Below are 23,609 nucleotides of genomic sequence, written 5' to 3'. Positions count from 1 at the left end.
TAGAAATTCTTACAAAGAATTTGAACAGGGCTAATTTAAAATTTTAAAGTGTAAAATTAGAGTTTTCAAAGTTTAGAAAACAAAAGAAAATGATAGGGACCAATCAGAATAATCCAAAAAACTATTCATGCATGCATATAAATACGTACGATCTCACACAGATAACGACAGGCCGGAATCGCCAAATTCAGCCACTTTTTTCGAAACCCAAATGGCTTGTTCGGAAATCTTTTTAGCAACTTGAGGCAGTGCATTATAGGAAGTACCACCAAACGACAAGGCTCTCTCCTCACTTTCTTTATGCTTTTTGACTCTATCCCTTATTGCAAAAAATTATTTGTCCGCCAAGATCTTCCTCACCATATCCTTAATCTCCTACCTCCCCACCATCCCCTTCGCCGGAAACTCCCTCGGCCTCACCGCCACGCCTAGCTTCTCCGTCAGTATCGTCGACTTATTCTTCTGCTCCGCGTAGAGCGGCCATGCGATCATCGGAATCCCGTTAGTAACACCCTCAAGAGTGGAGTTCCAACCACAATGAGACAAGAACCCACTAACAGGAGTGTTTCAAGATGTCCGCTTGCGGGACCCAACCAGGAACTAACTTTCCCACGTCACTGGTTCTGGTCAAGAACCCCTCCGGGAGATAATTAAACGACGCGTCGTTTTTCACTTTTCCTGTCCCAAAATACGCGGACTCCGCGGAAGCTGAGGAGGGTGGGCGCACCACCCAAATGAACCTCTGCTGGCTGAGCTCCAACCCCCAAGCCACCTCTGTCGTTTGCTCGTACGACAATGTCCCTCCACTCCCAAACGACACGAAAATAACAAACTCGGCCGGCTGTTTATCCAGCCACTCGAAAATCAAACCGGTTGCAGACCTGACCCGAGACCAAGTCAACGGTCCAACCGGATAAATGGGCCTCTTGAGGAACCGGCCCAATAGATTCTAATCCCTCAGCGACTTAAGCGTAGATGGTTCCGCTTCTTCCCACGTGTTCAATAAAATCCCGTCAGCCATGGGCATCTGATGACCCACTCGTAGTATCTCTTGATACTGCTGATCCGACCGGCTCCGCATCGGGTCAATAACCTCGTCCGGTCGAACCGGTCGGCAACCCGGAATCTCCAAATATCTGGTCTGCTTAATGTACTCTCCTTTAACCACCTTGTCCAAAGTCGGAAGGTAAAGGACGAGAGAAACAAACCAAGCATTTGTGGTCATATAAATATACTTGTTCGGAATTCCAAGTTCGTCGGCGATACACAGACAGTCGGTTCCAAAAAGGTCAACGACGAGTACGGAAGGTTTGACTTTCATCTCGGAGATGACGGACCGGATGACGGGCTTGGCTTCCCGCATGGTGACCGCGCAGACGGTGACGTGATGAGGGGAGACGTGGGAGATGCTGATTGGTGGGAGGTTGATGACGTGGCAGTGTGGGGAGTCAAGGTTTGGTGCAGTTTGTCCGGCTTTGGTGACAACGGGGATGGTGACGGCGATGTTGTGGTGGCGGGCGAGGCGGTTACCGCGAGCTCGAGAATCGGAATGAGATGGCCGGTGCCAGGGCTGGAGAGGAGGACTGCGTGTGCACTTGAGGTTTCCATAAAATTTGGTAGAATAGAATGGAATTAAATGGAATGGAGTGGAATAGATTGTGCCTATAGAACAAGAGAGATTATGAATAATGAACAGAAATAAGGAATGCTCATGTGCAGTATAATCAAGAATTTTTCTTTTACTGAGCATGCAATGAACAAGTTTAAGAGAATAACCTGTGTTCCTTAAAAAGAGAAAAAAAAAAAAAAAAAAAAAAGGAAAAAAGAAGTTAGCTAGGACAATAATGCAACACGAAAAAGAAGTTAGCTAGGACATTTCACGGAAGAGTTATACAAGAAAGTAAAACTGAAGTTGGAAAGATTTTTTTTTTATTTTTTATTTTAAGGCGAACTTGATAGAAATTAAGTAAACTAGGGCTTTTTTTTTTTTTTTTTTTAAGGGAATAAGTAAACTATGACTTTATTACAAAATTCACACTCAAATGTGACTCGTGTAACACTTTATCTTTCTAATCTTCAAACCGTAGTATCTGCTCCCTACGAAATATAAATCCTTAACAAAAAAACCAGTTAAGCTTTTAATAGTAAAATTGCTCATGGTACATAATTTAAGTTATTTTGATAATGAGTCTTTTTAAAAAAAAAATAAATATTAAGATAACTAATTTTTTTATTCAAATTAGTATGCAATATATGAAATATATATACAAAAGCATTTCTTTCTTCTTCAGGCCCCAAAGATACATCAACTTTTTTTTTTATGGAATGTGATGTTAGAAAAAAATGTTATTACCATATACTCATGTAAAAGCATTTCTTTCTTCTTCAGGCCCCAAAGATACATCAACTTTTTTTTATGGAATGTGATGTTAGAAAAAAATGTTATTACCATATACTCATGCTACAAAACTTATTATTAACATCAGTCGAAAACTGTTTTTAAAAATTTTTAACAATGATTTTCACACCGACGCCGTACAAGATGTTATCAAAGATCAATATTCACTAAAAGAAATAGTATATTAGACGAGGGCTAATAACGGTCATTAAAAACCTATGATGAAGGTTTAAAAATCGTCATCTTATCGACAGTCGTAAAAATGTAAACACTTTAGACGAAGCGTGTGAAAGTCCAGAAAACGCACTTTAAACAACGATTTTTAAAGAAATTGTCATTAAATGTGCTACTTGTAATGCTGACTTTTGCAAAAACCATTGTTAAATTGCACATTTAACAGCTGTTGCAGCAAAAACCGGTATTAAAAGTCTTTTAAAAAAATAAAAAAAATTACTCAAAGTTTATTTCCTTTCTTAAACAACGATCTCTTTAAATATTAATTACTTATTTCATCAAAGAATAAAAATAACTATGTACAAAAAATACTACAAACTCTTTTATATGCATCACCAATATACAAATAACACCAAATCTAACTAGAACAAAATACTTAAATATAACTTGAATTACATATATGAATCCAATGAAAAACATAAATACAAAAACAAAAAAATCTAACAAACTCCAAAAATCCTAAAGTTTACGGATTCCGGTGGTAATATGGTGACGACGACGCACATGGAGAGAGGTTGACGGTGGCACTAATGAGCACAGTTATCTAGTCACAAAGACGGCAATGATGAGAATTGGAGAAATGAGTAAGAAAGAGGAGGGGTTTGGAAGAAAAATATTATGAGTTGAGAAGATAAGGAATTAGAGAGAGAATGGGGAAGAGAAAGAGTGAGTACGTAAGGAAGAAAGGGGGATTTCAGAGAAAAATTTAGAGTTTGGAAGTGAGAGTGAGTGAAAAAATGGAAGAGAGTACTCGAAATTATAAAGGGGAAAGAGAAAGTTTCGAAATTTAAAAGGAAAATGATGAGCCAGAAAAAGTCCGTTAATTGTTATACATTAAAAAACCGTCATCTAATGTACTTGTATTTTTCTTTTTCTTTTTTAAGTTTACGGTTTTTAAAAAACCATCCTCTAATGTATATGGAATGTGATGTTAGAAAAAAATGTTATTACCATATACTCATGTTACAAAACTTATTATTAACATCAGTCGAAAACTGTTTTTAAAAATTTTTAACAATGATTTTCACACCGACGCCGTACAAGATGTTATCAAAAATCAATATTCACTAAAAGAAATAGTATATTAGACGAGGGCTAATAACGGTCATTAAAAACCTATGACGAAGGTTTAAAAATCGTCATCTTATCGACAGTCGTAAAAATGTAAACACTTTAGACGAAGCGTGTGAAAGTCCAGAAAATGCACTTTAAACGACGATTTTTAAAGAAATTGTCATTAAATGTGCTACTTGTAATGCTGACTTTTGCAAAAACCATTGTTAAATTGCACATTTAACAGCTGTTGCAGCAAAAACCGGTATTAAAAGTCTTTTAAAAAAATAAAAAAAATTACTCAAAGTTTATTTCCTTTCTTAAACAACGATCTCTTTAAATATTAATTACTTATTTCATCAAAGAATAAAAATAACTATGTACAAAAAATACTACAAACTCTTTTATATGCATCACCAATATACAAATAACACCAAATCTAACTAGAACAAAATACTTAAATATAACTTGAATTACATATATGAATCCAATGAAAAACATAAATACAAAAAAAAAAAAAATCTAACAAACTCCAAAAATCCTAAAGTTTACGGATTCCGGTGGTAATATGGTGACGACGACGAACATGGAGAGAGGTTGACGGTGGCACTAATGAGCACAGTTATCTAGTCACAAAGACGGCAATGATGAGAATTGGAGAAATGAGTAAGAAAGAGGAGGGGTTTGGAAGAAAATATTATGATTGGAAGAAAAATATTATGAGCTGAGAAGATAAGGAATTAGAGAGAGAATGGGGAAGAGAAAGAGTGAGTACGTAAGGAAGAAAGGGGGATTTCAGAGAAAAATTTAGAGTTTGGAAGTGAGAGTGAGTGAAAAAATGGAAGAGAGTACTCGAAATTATAAAGGGGAAAGAGAAAGTTTCAAAATTTAAAAAGAAAATGATGAGCCAGAAAAAGTCCGTTAATTGTTATACATTAAAAAACCGTCATCTAATGTACTTGTATTTTTCTTTTTTTTTTAAGTCTACGGTTTTTAAAAAACCATCTTCTAATGTATAACATTTAACGACAATTTTTAAGAATCTATCATTAAATGTACTGTATGGATTTCTGAAACACAAAACTCTTCGTTCTGTGTTTTTTTTAGCACATTAGATGACGTTTTTTTTTTTCTAAAACATTATTAAATAGGTGTCGTCTAATATAGAATTTGTTGTAGTGATTTTTAACTACGGTCAAAAACTGTTGTTAAAGCTGTTCAAAACATTGATTCAGAACAGTTGTTAAAGATATTTAAAAACGTTGGTCGTATAACCGATGTTAATAATAATAAATGTAGTCAAATTATTGACCGATTGTTAAATTTTATTGAATAATTGCAGTCTATTTGCACTATTGTTAAATAATTTAAAGGACACCTTAAGTTTATATTGGTTCCATACATATTAATTGTTCAATTCTAGAATATTATTACTACAAGAAAAATCAATAATACTAAAACTAAAAATTCAATAAATTATGTAACTAATTTAATACTTAATGACACAACTAAAAATCTCTAATTATTATATACAAGTATAATGAAATAATACAAAAATGTTATAAAATATATGAACATCAAACTCAAATGTTTACATGTATATTTTCATGTTTAAACCAACAAAACAAAGATGGCTTCATGATCAAAACATATATAATTACATAAACTCTCCGTGTTCCACTCAAATTTCAGCAAACTCCACTTCCAAATTTCTGTCTTTTCCAATTAAACTACAAGGGAAAAAAATTGGAGGTGCTAGCAAGAATAATGGATCTAGCAAGAATGTGTAAAGGTGAATTAAATCAAAAGTTTCATTGTTACTTTAGGAGAAAAGTGCATTCAACCTTGTGAGCCAGTAGAACTTAATCGCATCCATTTTGTTCAAGGTTTTAGTCTAATTACTGTAAATTAAAATAGTTGATCTTCATCCCTATAGTGACCTAAGCACCAATACAATGCCTTTAAAAATCTACTGCGCATGAAAATTTCCAACCATTTTCTTATTCGTATTTCTGGTTATCAAAGGAAACAAAAAAGTGACGAAGTAAGTAACTTTGAAATTATATTTACAAGTACAGAAACACTCCAAATTTAGCCTCCAAAATAGAGTTCGTCGTATTTATGGAATTGAAATGCATTCGACAAAAGCTTGAGGAGAGACTAAAAACAAAAAATTATGATAGAACCCTTCCCACTACAACAAAAAAGCTTATTTGCGGTGACATAATGTCGTTGCAACTAACTATATTGTTGTCGGAAATATTATATTTGTGACGACATGTCTCGCAAACAATTAGACATAAATAATATATTTACAACGACATAATTTTGAGATGTCGTCGCTAATACATTAGCGACGACGTTCATCGCAAATAAGCCGTCACGAATGTTTCGTCGAACCTGTCGTTGATGATGACATGTCCTAACTTATTTGCGACGAATATTGTCGTCACAAAAGTTTTTAAAACGTTTTGCGGCCATAGGCTTCAAAGTGTCGTCGCTAGCAATGTGGACTATTTATGACGACATTTTAGATTAGTCATCGCAAAAAATATTTTTCTTTGTTTTTACCTTACTTTCCTAATAACATTAATTAATAAATATATAAATTAGAAGAAAATTTAACAGTAAAATTGATATTTGTTAATAAAAGATTAATATAAAATAGTCAACACAATAATAAAATAAGTCTTAAAAAGTAAATTAGTCAAGAAATACTAAAGAGTATTGATAATAAGAAAAAAAAAATAGATATTTCAATCTTCTAAATTAGCAGCATCATCGTCCTTATCCTCGTCTTCTCCATTTCGCTCAGGCGGCGAAGGAACCAACGGTTGGGGACGGTTAACTGGCAAGAAGTTGATGTTGGGATTCATCGAGCGCATGACTTCCATCATGATCTGTTGGTTGTCGAACATGTTGCATTGCTCGACGTAGAGGTTGTTCAGCCAGTTTTGGAAATGTTGGGGCAAATTAACCGAAGATGACCCATCCGATTGCAAAGCAGATGATGAGGTGGAAGCGCTTGAATGATTCCTCCGTGGCAGTGTCAGTCCTACCCCCTTAGTGTGTCCTAGGCGCTTGCCCAAGACTTAGGACATAATCCCCTCCTCATTAACCGTCATGGATGAACCTTCGCCAGTGACTGTGTCATCTGCGTGGTTCTTTCCCCCCTCCATTTGAGCCTGCAAAGGTAAATGAAATAAAAATGAATAAAAATAGTATAATATGTTATGTTAAATATGAAAAAAGAAATAATTACTTACAAATGCATGTTCCACATCCGGATTGACAAAAATTTGCCCATGACGGTGCATGTCACCCCAATTATCAATTAATGATCTTAGCTCTTAGGTCTCGAGATTTGCCTAATCAAGTTGAACGTGTTAGAATAATTATTAAGCCAAAATGACAAAAACTTAACAAGTATGCAAATTAGTATTACCTTATCGAAATGATGCTGGGAGTATGACTTTCTACCATGGAAGCTAGACCACTTTTGACTGCCATGATTTTGTTGATTTGTAGCACATTTTTTCTAGTAATGATCATAGATGAATTAGTAACATACTTCATAATTAAATAAACTAATTAATCAAAAATAAGATGACATAATGAAATTGAACCTGAAAAGCAGGGGACAAAAAATAATCACAGTAAGGTCCCCATTGCTCTTTTCTCCTCAAGTTTTTTGAAGGATTTTGCCTAATAAAATCCTCCTTTTCAGCCCCTCCCATCTTTTAGAAGTGTCTGTGCAAGGTACTCTTCTAGTCCTTGTAACATTTACTGGCTTCACAGTCGACTACATCTCTAATGATGCCGTTGTCACGGTCGTAGTCAAGGTTAAACCAATCCTAAGCCACATTAAAAAATCAACAAATAAATTTTATATATTGTATCCACAATTAAATTTTTAGAACAAATTTTGTTTCAAATAAATACCAGCATGCGATTTTGAATCCTCCTTTTGTGCTCCTCAGGCACATCCTTCCAGGTGTTGTAGTGTGGGTCACAGATATCTCTTGTGTGCAAGCCGACAACACTGTCAAAATATGGGGCGTTTTCGCTAATTGCCTTCCAGATACCGGTCTCGTCAAACAAGATAAAAAGCTTTCTATCTCTTTGTACCCTCTCAACTATATCTCGACCTAGAGCTACCCCTTAACCAAATCGAGGTTGAGGTGTCGGCTTTGGAACTGTAAGAAAATAAAAATATTGAAATTTGATTATATAGAGTTCGATGAATAAAAAATATCATTTTCGTGTTATAGCATATAATACCTGACTGACAATGTGCAGGGAGTCTCGTCGGATCAGGTGGAGGCAGTGATCCTCCTGCAGAGCCGGTGCATGTAGCTATTGGCCAGACATCGTGACTCTGTGTCGTATAAAAAATATCTTTATTAGTTACTTTATTTCTTATGCAATTTCTTAACAAATATAAAAAAATTTCATAAATATAAATTAACTACTTTATTTCTATTCGTCATCACTACGAATTTCTTCAATATTATTGGCACTTTCTACGTCGTCATCATCTTCAGACTCGTCGAGCTCATCTTTGATATAATCAAATATAGTTTCATCGTCATTGTCGTCAATAAAGTCATCTTCAATGGGTGACTTGTCGTGCAAGTATGTGTCGACGTCAGACGTGACAATATTTGCTTCAATATCAGGCAAATCAAATGTTAAGTTGTCCGGTTCAGGTAGTTCAACTACTAACTCAACATTTCGTGATTCTATGTCTTGAACTATCATGACATCGTTGATGTCCTCTTCTAGAAAATCCCGTATATGTCTATGCCCAAAATGGTCCACAACTTTCCAATTCAGACCGTTAAATAAATCATCAACGTAAAAAACATGTTCCGCCTGGGAAGCTAAAATGAACGGCTCATTCTCATACCACGAGTCCTTAACAAAGATACTTATTCTATTCTTGTATTGTTAAATTCTTCTTCTTTATGACCGAGTGTCGAACCACTTACACTTGAAAAGGAAGACTGAATTGTTCTTTATGTATCGTAATTCGACAATCTCTTCCAAGACTCCGGAGAAAACTTGATTATTTTCCCCGCGGACGCAAATGCCATTATTCTTCATAGTCCGGCCTTTATCCCGGTTGTATGTTAAAAACTTAACTCTGTTGACTACACAATCATATTAGGACCGAATAGAGAAGCTTGAAACATATGATAGTGAAACCAGTTGATCGGTGGCTTCTAGAAAGTTACGATGTCGAAGATGGTATATTTGAAAAAAAAAAAAAGCACCAATTAGACTTGTTATTTAAATTCGAAATGGAATTCAAATAAATTGATATGCATACCTTGTTGGAAAACCAACTTGGAAACTCCCTCGCTTGAAATACATCGAACGACTGTCCACAACTGCTTTCTTCCAAAACCTTAATATGATCATTGTTGTAGTGTAGTCATATCAGTGAATGATTAAATAAAATATGATACAAATCGATATATTATTAAGTTTTGTAGAGATATTCTTACTCAATGTATCGTTGTATTTTAGGACAATTGTGTAAGATGTATAACTCGGCTTTTGTCCGCAAGTCGTTATCCAACATGATCGGAGTCATCTTATCGATGGGCTGAATTTTTATAGCGAAAACAGACAACTTATCACCATGCTCGGTGTCATCATCAACCTAGTTTCTTTCTGGTCTATTAAACTTAGTCTCAATCCTGCGTAAATACATTGAGCAAAAAGTTAGGGCCTTGTTCACAATGTATGCCTCAGTAATTGATCCCTCTGGACGAGTGTGATTGCGAACATATTTCTTCAATGATCCAAGAAAGCGTTCAAATGGATTCATCCACCTTAAATGAACAGGACCTCCATGAATGGCTTCTTCTGGTAGATTCATCAACAGATGAACCATTATGTCGAAGAAAGCTTGGGGGAATATTGTTTCTAACTCGCACAGGATAAGAATTATATCTTCTTGGACTCTCTCTAAATATGAAATTCTTAATGTTTGGGAACATATCAACTGAAAGAAATTACTCAGTTCTATTATTGCATCCACAATTTCCTTTTTCATGAACGGTCGAATCTAAGTCGGTAACAATCATTGTATTATAACATGACAGTCATGTGATTTTAACCCACTGATCTTTGTGTGCCCATCAGTTTTTTTTTTTTTTAAATTCAAGGCAAATCCATCGGGAAATCGTATTGACTTTAAGAACTCACAGAACTTCTGCTTTTCAATTTGGGATTAAGTGTAAGCTGCATGTAGTTTCATCCAACGATCACCATCCTTGTACAAATGCAACTCTTTACGAATCCTCATATTTTGTAAATCGATCCTCGTCTTGTCTGTATCCCTACTTTTTCCATCGATACTAACAATCGTACCCAACAAGCTGTCACATACATTTTTTTCGATATGCATGACATCTAAGTTGTGACGAAGTGATAATGAAGTCTAGTAAGGTAGTTCTCAAAAAATACTCTCCTTTGTCCAGTTAAGCTCTGAAGATTGTCTCTTTCATTTCTTACCTCTATACTTTTCTTGTTTACCAGGTAGTCTCTACCAGATATTCTGTAATTGAAATAATATTTCTTCGACAGACTTCCGAGGCGGAGGAGGACGACGATCGACCTTACCATCAAACTTCCTGTTGTTTCTCATCCTGTGCCCAATAGGATGCCACCATCGATGCCCAACAAAACAGTTTTTTTCTCATCAACCTCTTTGATGGTGTCGCATCATTACATGACGAACATGCTAAATACCCCTGGCCACTCCAGCCAGATAAACTAGCACGAGCAGGATAATCATTGATAGTCATTAGCAATGCAGTACGCATCCTAAATGATACATTTGAAGCAGCGTCACGAACGATGATTCCCTCTTCCCATAGTTCTTTAAGTTCATCAACAAGTGGTTGCGAAAAGACATCAATATTCTTTCCAGGGGCATTTTGACCGGGAATTAATAGTGTCAACATCTTGTACGGATCCTTGGTGCATAGCCAAGAAGGTAAATTGTAAGCAATAAGAACCACCGGCCACATACTATATGATAAGCTCATGTTTCTGAAAGGATTAAAACCATCAGTAGCTAAACATAATCGAACGTTTCTTGGTTCCCGAGCGAAATTAGGATACTTCATATCGAAATCTTTCCACTCCCTACCATCAACAAGATGACGCATTAAGTCTAGATCCTTTGAACGCCCCCACATGTGCCACGTCATTTCCTTTACAGTGTGACGCGAGCTATACAGATGCCTCAATCGATCCTTCAAAGGAAAATACCGTAATACTGTATGTGGTACTTTTTTATCTTTTGTTTTTTTACTCTTCCAACGACTGGTGTTACATACTGGACAAACATGTAGATCGGCATTCTCCTTATAGAATAACGCACAATCATACTTACAGATATGTATTGTTTTGTAGCCCAAACCAAGTTTACCCAATTCCGTCTTCACCTTATAATAAGAATCGAGAAGTTTAGTCCCTTCAAGAAATGCATCTTTCAACAGCTTCAAAACAGAGTTCATACACTCATTGGGCCATTTGTAGAGCACCTTTAAATGCATCAGTTTCACCAAAAAATTTAATGACGAATACTTAGTACACCTTAGATATAATGCCGATTCGAGCTCGGATAACAACTCTTTAAATTCATCATGTTGCGCATCACCTAACACCTTAGCTTGTACTTCATCCGGCATATCATGATCAAAGTTATTTCCAGCAACATCATGTATAACTGCAACTATCTCGTCAACTGATTCATTTATTGCATTGGTCGCAACATCGTCTTCGCCATGGTATTGCCACGTCATATATAAAGTATTGAAATCATATTGGTGTATGTGTGCTCTAACTGTTTCTATTGAAAAATACTTATGGTTCAAACACCTCCGACAATGACAACTTGTACAACCACTTTCATCAACATGGTCTTTGGCAATGTTGATAAAAGCATATAACCCTTCCCAATACTAATTTGACAATCAGTTTTTCGGATGTATCCAACTCTTGTCAATTGGCATCTTGACTATAAGACAATAACACATTCAATCATACTTCATGTTTTCTTGTGACTATATAGTCACGTTCATAAAGAAAATTTTATAGTTCATGTTTCAACTTTATAAGTTTTCTCAATTTTTATGAATAATTTATTCTATTATTATTGCACTCATAATGTTTATAATTAATTTTTAATTTACTTTCTATTAGTATAATTAATTCTTATAAATGAATTCTTAATATTAAAAGGTTTTGATAAAATTTTGACAGCATAATGACATGTTTTTCTTATTATCCAAAAATTCAAACCTACAAAAAAAATAGCTTTTAAAAGATTTCGGCACACTATAACTACAAGATGTGTCACCCAGAACAATTATTAAAACTTTTAATTTTTACCTAAATCAAATTATAATCTCTAAATTTCAACAATCTCCATACCAAATTTCAATAATCTCAAAATTCATAATCCAAAATTCAATATCTATAATCCAAACTTCAAATTATGTACTAATTCTAAAATCTATAAATCAAAATTCAAAATCTAAAATCCATATTCCAAATTTAAACAACAAAAAACTCAAACATTTTAAACTAAAAAATACAATAAATATGCAAAAACTTACAAAGTTCAAACCCACTAAAACAGGGGCTGAAAACAGCAAGATTACAGCGGACGGCGGCGGTAGACTTTGACGACGATGGCAGTCCATAAACAGTCCATAAGCATTAACATAACATCAAACATACTTCTTAACAGTCAATAAAGTCCATAAATAAAATTGACGGTCCATATGGTCCAACAAAATAAGAAATTTAGTCCACTCCAAACAGTTTAATCCAAAATAATAGCACCTCCATTCCCAGCTTGCCCCTCATGTGTTGCAACAGAATTTGACAAATCTTAAGAAGAAAACATAACAAAAAAATCATTAGAATCAAGTTTAGGACAACAAAATAAGTTAAAAAAGAACAAGTAAAACGTAAAAACATTACCCCACTCAATGTCTTCATATTCATTAAACTCTTCCATGTCAATAAAGTTGATGTGCTCACGACTACGCAGCTAATTTTGTGTACAAATCAATGCCTCCACCATCTTGGGGCGTAATGAACTCCTAAAGGGATCGAGGATGCGGCCTCCGGTACTAAAAGCAGATTTTGAGGCTACCGTTGAAACATGAATGGCAAGAATGTCTCTTGCAACTAGTGAAAGAACCTTGTAATTGGTTGCATTATTCTTCCACCAATCTAAAACATCAAAATTTGACCGAGTTGGATCCTCCATAGGGTCTATCAAGTATCTGTCCCCATCATTTTTGTACTCATTCACATTCTTCTCCTTCATTTTCCTAACAAAGGAGCTCCACAAACACCCTTCTCCTTCTGTGTTCGTTTTTGCCTCCTTTGTACTTGTTATTGCCGCCTCCCTACCAGATTCATTAGCCACAGATTCACCCTTGTCCTCACTATAAACCTCATGTAGCCGGTACATAGTATCCTTCACATTTTTTGCTAATGTTTCAGGAGTGCAAGAATCATACACTATAGAGAAACAATATGTCAAATAATCCATTTTGTACCTAGGATCAAGTACACAGCCATAAAGAGAAGACAATTTATATTCTCAACATTCCCCCAATACTTGTCATACTTCTTTTTCATACTCACAGCCATGGATGAAAGCATTGAATCCTCTTGTTTGCTTAATTCAGATAGCTGGTTTTGCATCTCACAAAGCTCATGAAAGTAAGAATTTGAAGTGACATTCAAAGTGACACCAAACTTCAAAGTTATATCATAAAAAGTCTTCAAAAATTTCACAAACACCTTAACATTCTCCCAATCATCATCAAGTAGCGGGCCAATCTTCCGTTTTCCCCCGTCCTCTTCCCGAAAATAAGACACGAACTTATCATCTTCCTCTTCATATCTTTCAAAAGCTTTTTGAAACTTAATGGCTGCATCTAACATCATATAGGTGGAGTTTCATCTAGTAGGGACATCTAGGACTACGAGACCTTTGCATTCAATCTTCTCTCGCTCCACACATGACTTGAATTCCAACAACCTAGCCGGAGAATACCTCACATACCTCACAGCGTTACGAATGGCAACTATGGAATTATGTAGGTCTTTTAAACCTTCATTGACAATCAAGTTCACTATATGGGCACAACACCTAACATGCAGAAATTTTCCACCTAAAACAATCCCTTTCCACCCCTTAATCTTCCTTCACAAGTAGGTAATCATGGAGTCATTTGAAGAGGCATTATCAACAGTCATAGTGAAGACTCTCTCAATACCCCAAGCATGCAAACATGACTTAATGACTTTAGCAACACTCTCTCCCTTGTGGCTTGAAATTTGGCAAAAGTTTATAATCTTTTTTTGCAAAGTCCACTCACTATCAACGTAGTGTGTAGTTAGACACAAATAATTAATATTTTACAAGGATGTCCAACAATCAGTTGTTAGGTAAATCCTTTGGCTGCCCTTACTAAATTCAGCCCTCAGTTTCTTCCTCTCTTCCAAAAAAGTTGTAAATGTCATTGGCAATCGTAACACGTGAGGGGATAGAGAATCTAGGCTGCGTCACTTGACTAAAATTCTTAAATCCTTCACCTTGAAAGCTCATCTACAATCACCATTTTTTATAACGCTTTTCTACAATGCTCATTGTTAAAACCTATAGCAACAAGATTACTGCCAGTTTCAGTGTTGGTTTGGAAACACAAAATTTTTTACTTTTTGTCTTGGATCCTATATGGGTATTTCTTGCATTGCTTTTCTGTGTGAACCTTCATACTACTGGTGCCATGTCTCCTACTATCACACGCATATGTTACCCCACAATGGATACACTTACACCTAGGCTCATCTGGATCCTCACTCTCTATGATTTTGAAATGATCCCAAACAAGAGACTTTTTTTGTGACTTCTTCCTCTTTTTACTGTCTCCCCCCTCTTTTTCGTTTTCAATTTCAATGCCTAAAATAGGTACAGGGGTAGGGCTGGGTGTGTGAGTGGGCAAGATAATGGGTTCTTTAGGCACAGAGACGAAGGTTGGATTTTTGGTACGGCATTGGTCATTTTCTGTTTCAGCAGAGGACTTCCAAGTGCTTTCAGAATTTTGTGTCGGGTGGATGATAAATTTTTCCATCTAGCACACAAATTAACCTAAAAAATAGATAACATATGATTGAGACTAAGCGTAGAGATTAATCTAAAATCAGTTCATCTCAGTTCTCATGAAAACATAATATTTCTCAGTTCTAGTTATCACCAAACAAACAGAAAACAAAAAATATAAAATAAAAAACAAAAAACAAAAAACAGAAAATAAAATAACTAACCTTTCTGTTTCAACCTTGCCTTCTTGTATATACTATAGACTGAAAATGCCTCTTCAGTCTTCACTCTTCTTCCTCGGCTGGAAACAAAAAACCAAAAACCAACATTAAACGAGAGTCAAGATTTTAGAAACAATAAATGAGTACCATATTATTAAAGCTCAATATTATCAAAAATGAGTACCAACATCAAACGAGAGTCAATATGGCACAAACAAAAACAAAAAGAAGTTGATTTGTAATCAATATAATCAATATGATTCGTAAACAAAAATAAGATTTTGGAAACAAAAACAGAAACCTTATTTGATTTGTAATAAATATAATTAATATGGCGTAATATAATCAATATGGTACAAACACATAATTAATTTAATCAATATGGCATAATCAATAATCAATCAGAAAAAAATAAAAAAGAACATCCCTGTAAACATTCATACGAAAGCAAAAAGAAATTAGAAAACCAATTCAGAAAGAACCCCGAATCAGGCAAAAGAAAACCAATTCAGAAATCAAAAAAAAAAATCAAAACGAAGTCCAAAAGGAAGGAAACAAACCTCGAATTAGGCAATCAAAATTAAGGAAACCAAGTTCAGCAATCAAACAAAAGAAAGAAAAAAAAACTCTTCAATCAAGAGGCACGGAGAGTTTACAGTCTCTTACCGATTGTCTTCAATGAACATTTCAGATAATCTGTTCAAATAAGAGGCACAGAGAAGAAGAAGAGGAACGCAGATTGGTGAGATCGAGAGTGTGAGACTGAGGGAGGCGAGATCGAGAGAGTGCGAGACTGAGGGTGAGAGAGGCGAGATCGAGAGAGTGCAAGACTGAGGGTGAGGGAGGCGACAGGTGAGAGTACGAGACTGAGGGCGAGGCGGAGGCGAGATCGAGACTGAGGGACAGAGGGAGGCGAGATCGAGAAAGTGCAAGATTGAGGGTGAGGGAGGCGAGATCGAGAGTGCGAGATTGAGGGTGAGGGAGGCGAGATCGAGAGTGTGAGACTGAGGGTGAGGGGGAGGCGAGAGTGCAAGACTGAGGGTGAGGTGGAGGTGAGATAGAGGCAGAGGCGAGATCGAGGCGAAGAAGGATTTGGGAAGGATTTGGGAGGCTTGGGAGGCGAGGGAGGCTTGAAGTGAACTAGGAGGAGGCGAGGAAGGATTTGGGAAATTAGGGTTACAACTTACAAACTTACGGGTATTCATTGAGAAACGGCCGGGCGGGCAAATCAGGTTAAATGCTGCCTGCCCCGCGGCCCAACCTGCACATTGCGGGTTGGGCCTATTTGAATCCGATTTTAAAAAAAAAAAAACAAAAAAACAAAAAAAAACCTATATTTTTGGGTCGGATCGGGTTGTGTCGGACGGGTTAATCGGGTTCGGGCTCAATTCTTACACCCCTACTTGGAACTTTTTACGGGCCAGTAAAAATGGCACGTATTCATATAAAAGGTAATTTAATTTGAAAGGACCACTAATTTTATTAGTTTTAGTTTCTTTGTGATTTAATCCTCATTATGCCGACTATCCAGAGATTCAAAAAAATGCATTTTCATTTTTCATGTTAGATTTTGTGCTGCCCATGTCTATCTTGTGATGTAATATTTAAACTTTGATCCAATCTAATATAGATTCTATTACTAATCTCTAGTCATGAGTCTCACTCCGACAATTAAGACAAACCGTCTCTGTTAAAAAGTAGACAACATAATAATCTTAACATAAATAAAGCGATCAAACTTTATTCCATCGATTGCTGATCGTGTATTTAGACTATTATCTTTAGATTCATGTTTTCTATATGTTCTTCTAATTACATACATGATCTAAAAAATTTAGACCAACAATCACAGACTTCAGTTTGCTTATCACATATTCTACAAATATGAATATAAAGAGAATAACATATAGATATATAAAATAAATAAACTTTATTGATATTGAAATGTCATAAAGGCATGGTTACATTTATTTTTAAGAGCATAAACTCTAACACATTGACCTGTTCATATTCAGAAAATCCAGTTCCTTTTAGGGCACACATAGTATGTGCAGCCAAAATCAAGGACTGTTCTTGTTGACTTCCCCCAACTACCAATATCTCTGAGCTCTCGTAACCTTCATCTTGGCTCACAAAGTCACAATTGCTGCATCTCCCCCTTCATTTTTCTACTCTGTAAGCTTCTTTTTTCATTCTTTGTAGAATCTTTTAATGTGACCAGTGGTGTTACAATAGTAAACTTTCTTCCTCCTATTCTAGATTTAGACCTTGAGTTTTGTCTAAATTTAGGCTTGCTCTGCTCTTTCTTAAGGGGTCTTCCTTTAGGAAAGAGAAATTAGTTCAATTATTGCCCGATTTTATTCTTTAACCTTTTACCCTATATTGACCAAGTCTGTGACAATTCTATTAAAATCATCAAGATTTTTCTCAAGGCCTTTACTGGTGTCCATCTTAAAACTAAAAAGGGTTTCACTAAATAGATTTTATTAATAAGGGATTTAGTCATGAACATCTTTGACTGTATCTCGGCCTTCTCCTCATCTGTGACTTTGACATGTTTCATATCACCCAAAGCTTGGCCACTTTCTGTTGGATGAGAATCGCCTTCAATTTCTTCGTCCATAGCTCAAAGTTCCCAGTGCCATCAAACCTCTCTAGTTTGAAGTTGGTTGTCCTCATTTGTTCTTATCAAAACCCCTCAAATTTCTAAACAAGAATCTTGAATCTTTCTTCGAGTCTTCAATGAACAATTCGTAACCATAAGCTCTGATACCACTGTTAGATTAGTTCTAACACAAGACTCAAAATTGAACAGAAATTTAGAGCAACAACACACGAAATTCAACACCAGATTTTACCCAAATTCGGTCTAAATTGACTTACGTCCTGCTAAGCTATCGCACAAGAAAGCTATTTCACTATTTGAGAAGGATTACACCTTCACAACTCATGGAATACAGAATTCACTTTAAAATCCAACTACAAGAATCACTGATCACCAGAGAAATCCCTAAGAATACAATACCCAATGAAAGAAACCCCAATTCTCTCAGATTTTCACAGTAACCAAACACTCTTTTAGCCGCTTTCTGTCTCTACAATCGATCCTTTCTCTCAGAGTTTCTCTCTCTTGAATTCTATTATATCTCTATAAACATTGTCTGTATCACTTATTTCCAACAGATACATTGATATAAAATATAACAATGGAAATAACTAATTATCAAAACGGCAGTCTTTCCTTTTGGTGATGTCATAGTTCTTCTCATAAAACTGTCGAATAATCTAAGGCCTTTCTAATTATATACCCCACATCATTTTTAAATAATTAAATTTACTTTTCATTCTTCTTTATTATTCCTAAATTACCTCCAATTATTTCCATAAAAGTAATTAATTCTTAAAAAATTTATTTTTCTTTTTACATTCGCCATTTTATTTGTTATTTTAATATTATCATTTATCAATTTTTTTTCTTGTAGCTTTGGGCATGATTTTTTTTCTTCTTAAAGTTCAATGGGGGATTTCAATAGATAGTAGAGAAATAGTAAAAAATAGGTCAATATGAAAAATTTAAGAAAGTATATAGGTCAATTTTTAGTTATAAAAATTAATAGGCCATAAATTGTCAAGTTATTGTTCATAATCAGATAAGTTATACAAACTTGTCAAGTTATGATTCATAGCCAGACAAGTTATGGACAATTATGGACAATAACTTGTCAAGTTATGGTTCATAACCAGACAAGTTATGGACGAAAACAGTAATTTGACATATTTATTAACTTATGTAAACTATTGACTTATTAATTTTAATTCATCTCAAGTCTTAGTTTATTTCTTTCTTTCTCCCTAGATAGTAATAGACTTCATTACAAAAAAAAAAAATCAGAAAAAAAAAACAAATCAAAACAGCAGTAAAAAAAAAAACGACATTAGAATGACAAGTTATACATTTGACCATACAAAAGACAACGGCAAAAGAAAGCGCAATAAAAAAGCATAGCACAAGCAACAGAAAAATTGAAAAAAAACAAAACAAAAAAAAAAGGAACTAATGAAAAAAAAACAATTAGAATTTATAAGAAATGAAAAAACAAAATGATTAGCAACAAAATATAAACTAGAAATGAAAGGGGAAAAAAACAAAAGAACATCACCAAACAATAATAGCAAAAAAAATTAATATACGTCCATGTATTTTTTTTAAATGATGATTGAAAGTTGAAAATTAGGATTTTGTTATAGATATTAAAATAACAACAGTTTATAATTTGAGGATAAGACATGTTGGGTGTGTGGAGAGAAAAAAAACTGTAATTAATTTTCTTTTTGTAATAACATTCGATTATATAATTAAGTTTATTATTTTTTTGTCATTTTATGTAAGAGTGTTTCAGTCATCATAAGAACTTTCAATGTACATGGGTGTATGGAGAGTAAAATGGAGTTTGTGAATGTAACTATTCTTAATTGAATTAGCCCATCAATACTTGTTTAATAAATCTCGATATTTAAGTGACCAATTTTCGAATAATTAAATAGATGTCGTGATGCACCTTGTTTACTAAGTATTTTCCTTTCATTTCAAGATTAATTATAAAAATTCTGCTTGTATTATAGCTCTCATAACATTTTACCTCGATATTTAAAATGTAATACCTGTTCCCTTGAACATTAACAACATCGACAAAAAACACTTATATTATGTTTTTAATGGAAATCGACAATATCTTATTCAGTGTATATAATTTGAAGGTATTTTAGTAACTTTTGGGTTTAAAATTTAATTTGACTTTAAAACTAACTTAAATTTAAATTTTTTTTATTACGAAAAATTCACTATTAATCGAATTTAAGTCTAAAATAGTATGAAGCTTTTGTTCGTCTGCAGAATTAATATAAATATTTTGAACATATATTTCACGTTAATAATAATAAATTTTAAAAAAAAAAGTCTTTCCTAAAATTGATAAAAAAAAATAATAAAATAATAAAAAAAAAAAACCTTGGTGAACCAAATGTGAAGAAGACAATTAGGGAAGTTGCTGTAGGAAGAAAACAATCCTTCTTTTTTCTCCTATTTTTGTTTTGGTTTTTTAATATTTATTATATTACACAAAAATTAAAATGTGTGGATATAATAGTAATTGAGCACTAATTAATTAATAACAACTATTGTTTATGCGAAAGGTGTAATTTCCATTAGAAATCTTAAAAAAGGGATTTTTTTTTATTAACATATTATTATTTAGGAAAAATGAGTATTAAGTGTTACAAAACTATAGTGCAGAAGGAATCTTTTGTAATTAATCATTCATTTTATATATACAAGGTTTGTTAGAATTACGGAAACGGAGACATCAAGAAAGGAAGTGGAAGCAAATGTCATGAAATATTTTAAAGGAGGTAACATATCGAATAGGATATATATAGGTTAGGAATGGGACAGAGACTAATGTATCAAGTCCAAACAATACTGGTAATGACGTCATGTCATGTAACGACAAATAGGTGGTAAGATGCATGGAAGTAATATACTCTATTTCTTTCTTAACCATATATTATTATTATTATTATTATTAGAGTTGCTCATTGACCTTGACTTCTCTTGTAATGTTGCTCGTAGGGCTGTTCATAAACCCGAACAACCCGCAAACCTAACCCGTCCCGCCCCAACCCAAGTCAAAAAAAGTAACCTGCGGCATTATTTTTAAATTTTCGGCCCATTATACCTCCGGCCCGAAGTGTTTGGGGCGGATTGCGGGTTGGGCCCATAACAACCCGCAATTCCCAACCCAACCCGCACAACATACCCCCAAGCTTTGGGCCCAAGCCTAACCTGCCCAATTTCTACCCTAGGCTCGCTGACATTAGGGCTCGGTCTCCCCTCCCGTGAAACCCCCACGCTTTTCAGTTTTCCCTCTTCTTCCCCTCCCATGAACCCCCTCGGTCTCAGCTGCCTCTCCCCTCACAACTCTCTCCTTATTGCTCAGTCCTCTCGGCCGCCGTCTTGCCCACTTTCTCCGGTGCTCTCTCGCCTCAGGCCCTCAGTGCTCAGTTGTCTCGGTTCTGTGCTCACTGCGTTCTGGTTCTGTGCTCTCGTCTCTCACCTCTAGGTCTCTCTCTCCTCACTTATCTTTTGGTATTTATTGTAGCTTAAAGCTTCCTCTGTGTAGATTCATTCTATAATGATGATATATTGAATCATTGATTTCCTTTCTCTTGATGCGCTCCGGTGCTCTCTCACCTCTAGGTTCCCTTTAAGGCTTAATGTCATATTTATTGTAGTTCAAACTCGTTTTCCCAGCAAATGATGATATTGAATCATTGATTTCCTTTATCTTGATGCTATTTTCATAATCAGTGAATTTCTTTGAGTATTTCTGTGTATTCTGAGAATTTTTGTGCTCTCTGTTATGTGAATGGCTGGTGTTCTCTGTTATGTGAATAGAGTATTTCACTGCTTTACGCTCTCTCAGTCTCTCCGGTGCCAGCGTCTCGTCATTTCTCCATCGTGAGTCTCAAGTAATGGCTTGATCAGAGCCTCTGATTTCCTTGCTCTTGATGCTATTTTGATAATCAGTATCTGCTTTGGCCTTTGAGTATTTCTGAGTATTTTTTTGACTATGCTTTGAGTATTTCTGAGTATTCCGAGTATTTCTATGCTCTCTGTTATGTGAATGGCTTGTTTTATATTTTCTGTTTAGGATGGATAATTTGTATGTATCTTAATCTATTTTATTATATGAACTCTAAACTATCCAAATTATTACTTAAGCTATTTTCATTTCTCTTGTAGATAACTCAACTTCATGTCCTACTACAACCATTGAGGAGCCTATGAGTGTGGATTGATAAAGATGGTTGATGTTGCAATGCTTGCTTTGGATGGATTTGAATTAAGATTTAAGCCTCTATGTTTGCTTTGCTTAAGCTATTTGTTTTATGTTAAGACTAATTTATAAGTGTAGACTAATTTATGTTTGCTTTGTATTTGATGTTGGATGGACTACTTTGCTTCATGTTTGATGTTAGATTGACTGATAAAGATGGTTGTTATTTCTATTTAATGATGAACTTTGAATATTATATTGAACTTTAAGTTTTTTATTTTTTGAATGTTGAAACCGACCACCCGATCCACCCCGCACCGCCCCAACCCAACCCGAATATCGTTGGGTTGTGAAATTTTTCTAACATTGTTGGGGCCAAATATATACAACCCGCACCCTTTGAGGCGGAAAAAAAAAAGTCATACCCCGCACCAACCCAACCCATGAACAGCCATAGTTGCTCGGCAAAACGAGAGAGTGCCACGTAAGATGAACCACCTTCTTCACTTAATGCCTTTTTTGCACTATTTTTCACTTCCTCGGCTCTAGCCCTAGTTCCACAACCTTCTTCGTCAACCATAATCTTCCTCACCATCTTCTCTATCTCCTCCCTCCCCACTACCTTCTTCAACGGTAACACCTCCGGTCCCACCGCAATGCCGAACTCCTCCGTCAGCATCGCCGCATTCATTTTCTGTTCGGAGTAGAGCAGCCACACAATCATCGGTACGCCATAGGTTAGGCTCTCCAGAGTCGAATTCCAACCGCAGTGTTACATGAAGCCCCCAACAGAAGGGTGGCCCAAGATTTGGGCTTGTTCGGCCCACATCGGGACGATCCGGCCAACGTGTTTGGTCCGGTCCAAGAACCCGTCTGGCAAATAGGTTGATGGATCGTCATCGCATTTCCCTGCAGTGAAGAAAGCAGCGTCTGCGCTTGCGATGGGCGAGCGCACCACCCAAACGAATCTTTGGTGGCTCAGTTCCAAGCCCCAAGCTAGCTCTGTCGTTTGCTTGTACGACATTGTTCCACCACTCCCGAACGATACATAAACCACAGACTTGTCTGTAGTAGTGAGCGGACACAATAGTCAAAAGACAAACCTTTTGTATTAAGGGATAAGAGAACAAGAGAAATAAAACCTCCAACATTACATGATAATGAGTGTATTCAAGAACTCTAATCCATAATTAGGATTTTTTTTTTATGAAAATTGAACAGATAAGAAATAACTTAGTACATTTTGACACCCACAAAACAATTAGTCTTGTTTAAAACTTCGCACTCTAATTTATCAGTAAAGGGGAAAAAATAATGTCAGATTAACAAGTACAATAAATTAAAAAAGATAATAGAAAGGAAACCTTATAAAATATGTGTAACAGTTGTTTCAAGGTATAAGATATACCAATAAATAGTATATCGCGTACTTGTTTCAAGGTATAAGATATATGTACGTGTATTATTTTTGTGTACAAGTTCATATAGAAAAGCACTATAACCATACACAAGTGGTGTGTGCCAGGAAATAGTAGTACCCTGCTTTTGCAAGGCGTTGTGGTCCACGTAGTCTATTTTGTGTAACCCTCTAACAGCTAATATCATGAGCACGTCCGTACATAATGTACCATGGCGAGTTCTGATATATTAGTTGTGGGTGTCATTGCTATGTTGGTAACTACCTCCTATTCTTCTTATCCAAAAAAAAAAAAAAAAAA

General features: G+C 35.3%; 2 pseudogenes; both read right to left on the bottom strand.

Annotated features, from left to right (window-relative positions):
* Nucleotides 1-153: 153 nt before the first annotated feature.
* On the bottom strand, nucleotides 154-2,776 carry LOC112092237 (annotated as a pseudogene).
* Nucleotides 2,777-21,579: 18,803 nt separating this feature from the next.
* Nucleotides 21,580-23,496, bottom strand: LOC112092239 (annotated as a pseudogene).
* Nucleotides 23,497-23,609: the final 113 nt, after the last annotated feature.

The sequence above is a fragment of the Morus notabilis genome, unplaced genomic scaffold (genome assembly GCF_000414095.1).
Source record: "Morus notabilis unplaced genomic scaffold, ASM41409v2 Scaffold220, whole genome shotgun sequence".
Lineage (NCBI taxonomy): Eukaryota > Viridiplantae > Streptophyta > Magnoliopsida > Rosales > Moraceae > Morus > Morus notabilis.
This window is presented reverse-complemented; position numbering and strand designations above follow the sequence as displayed.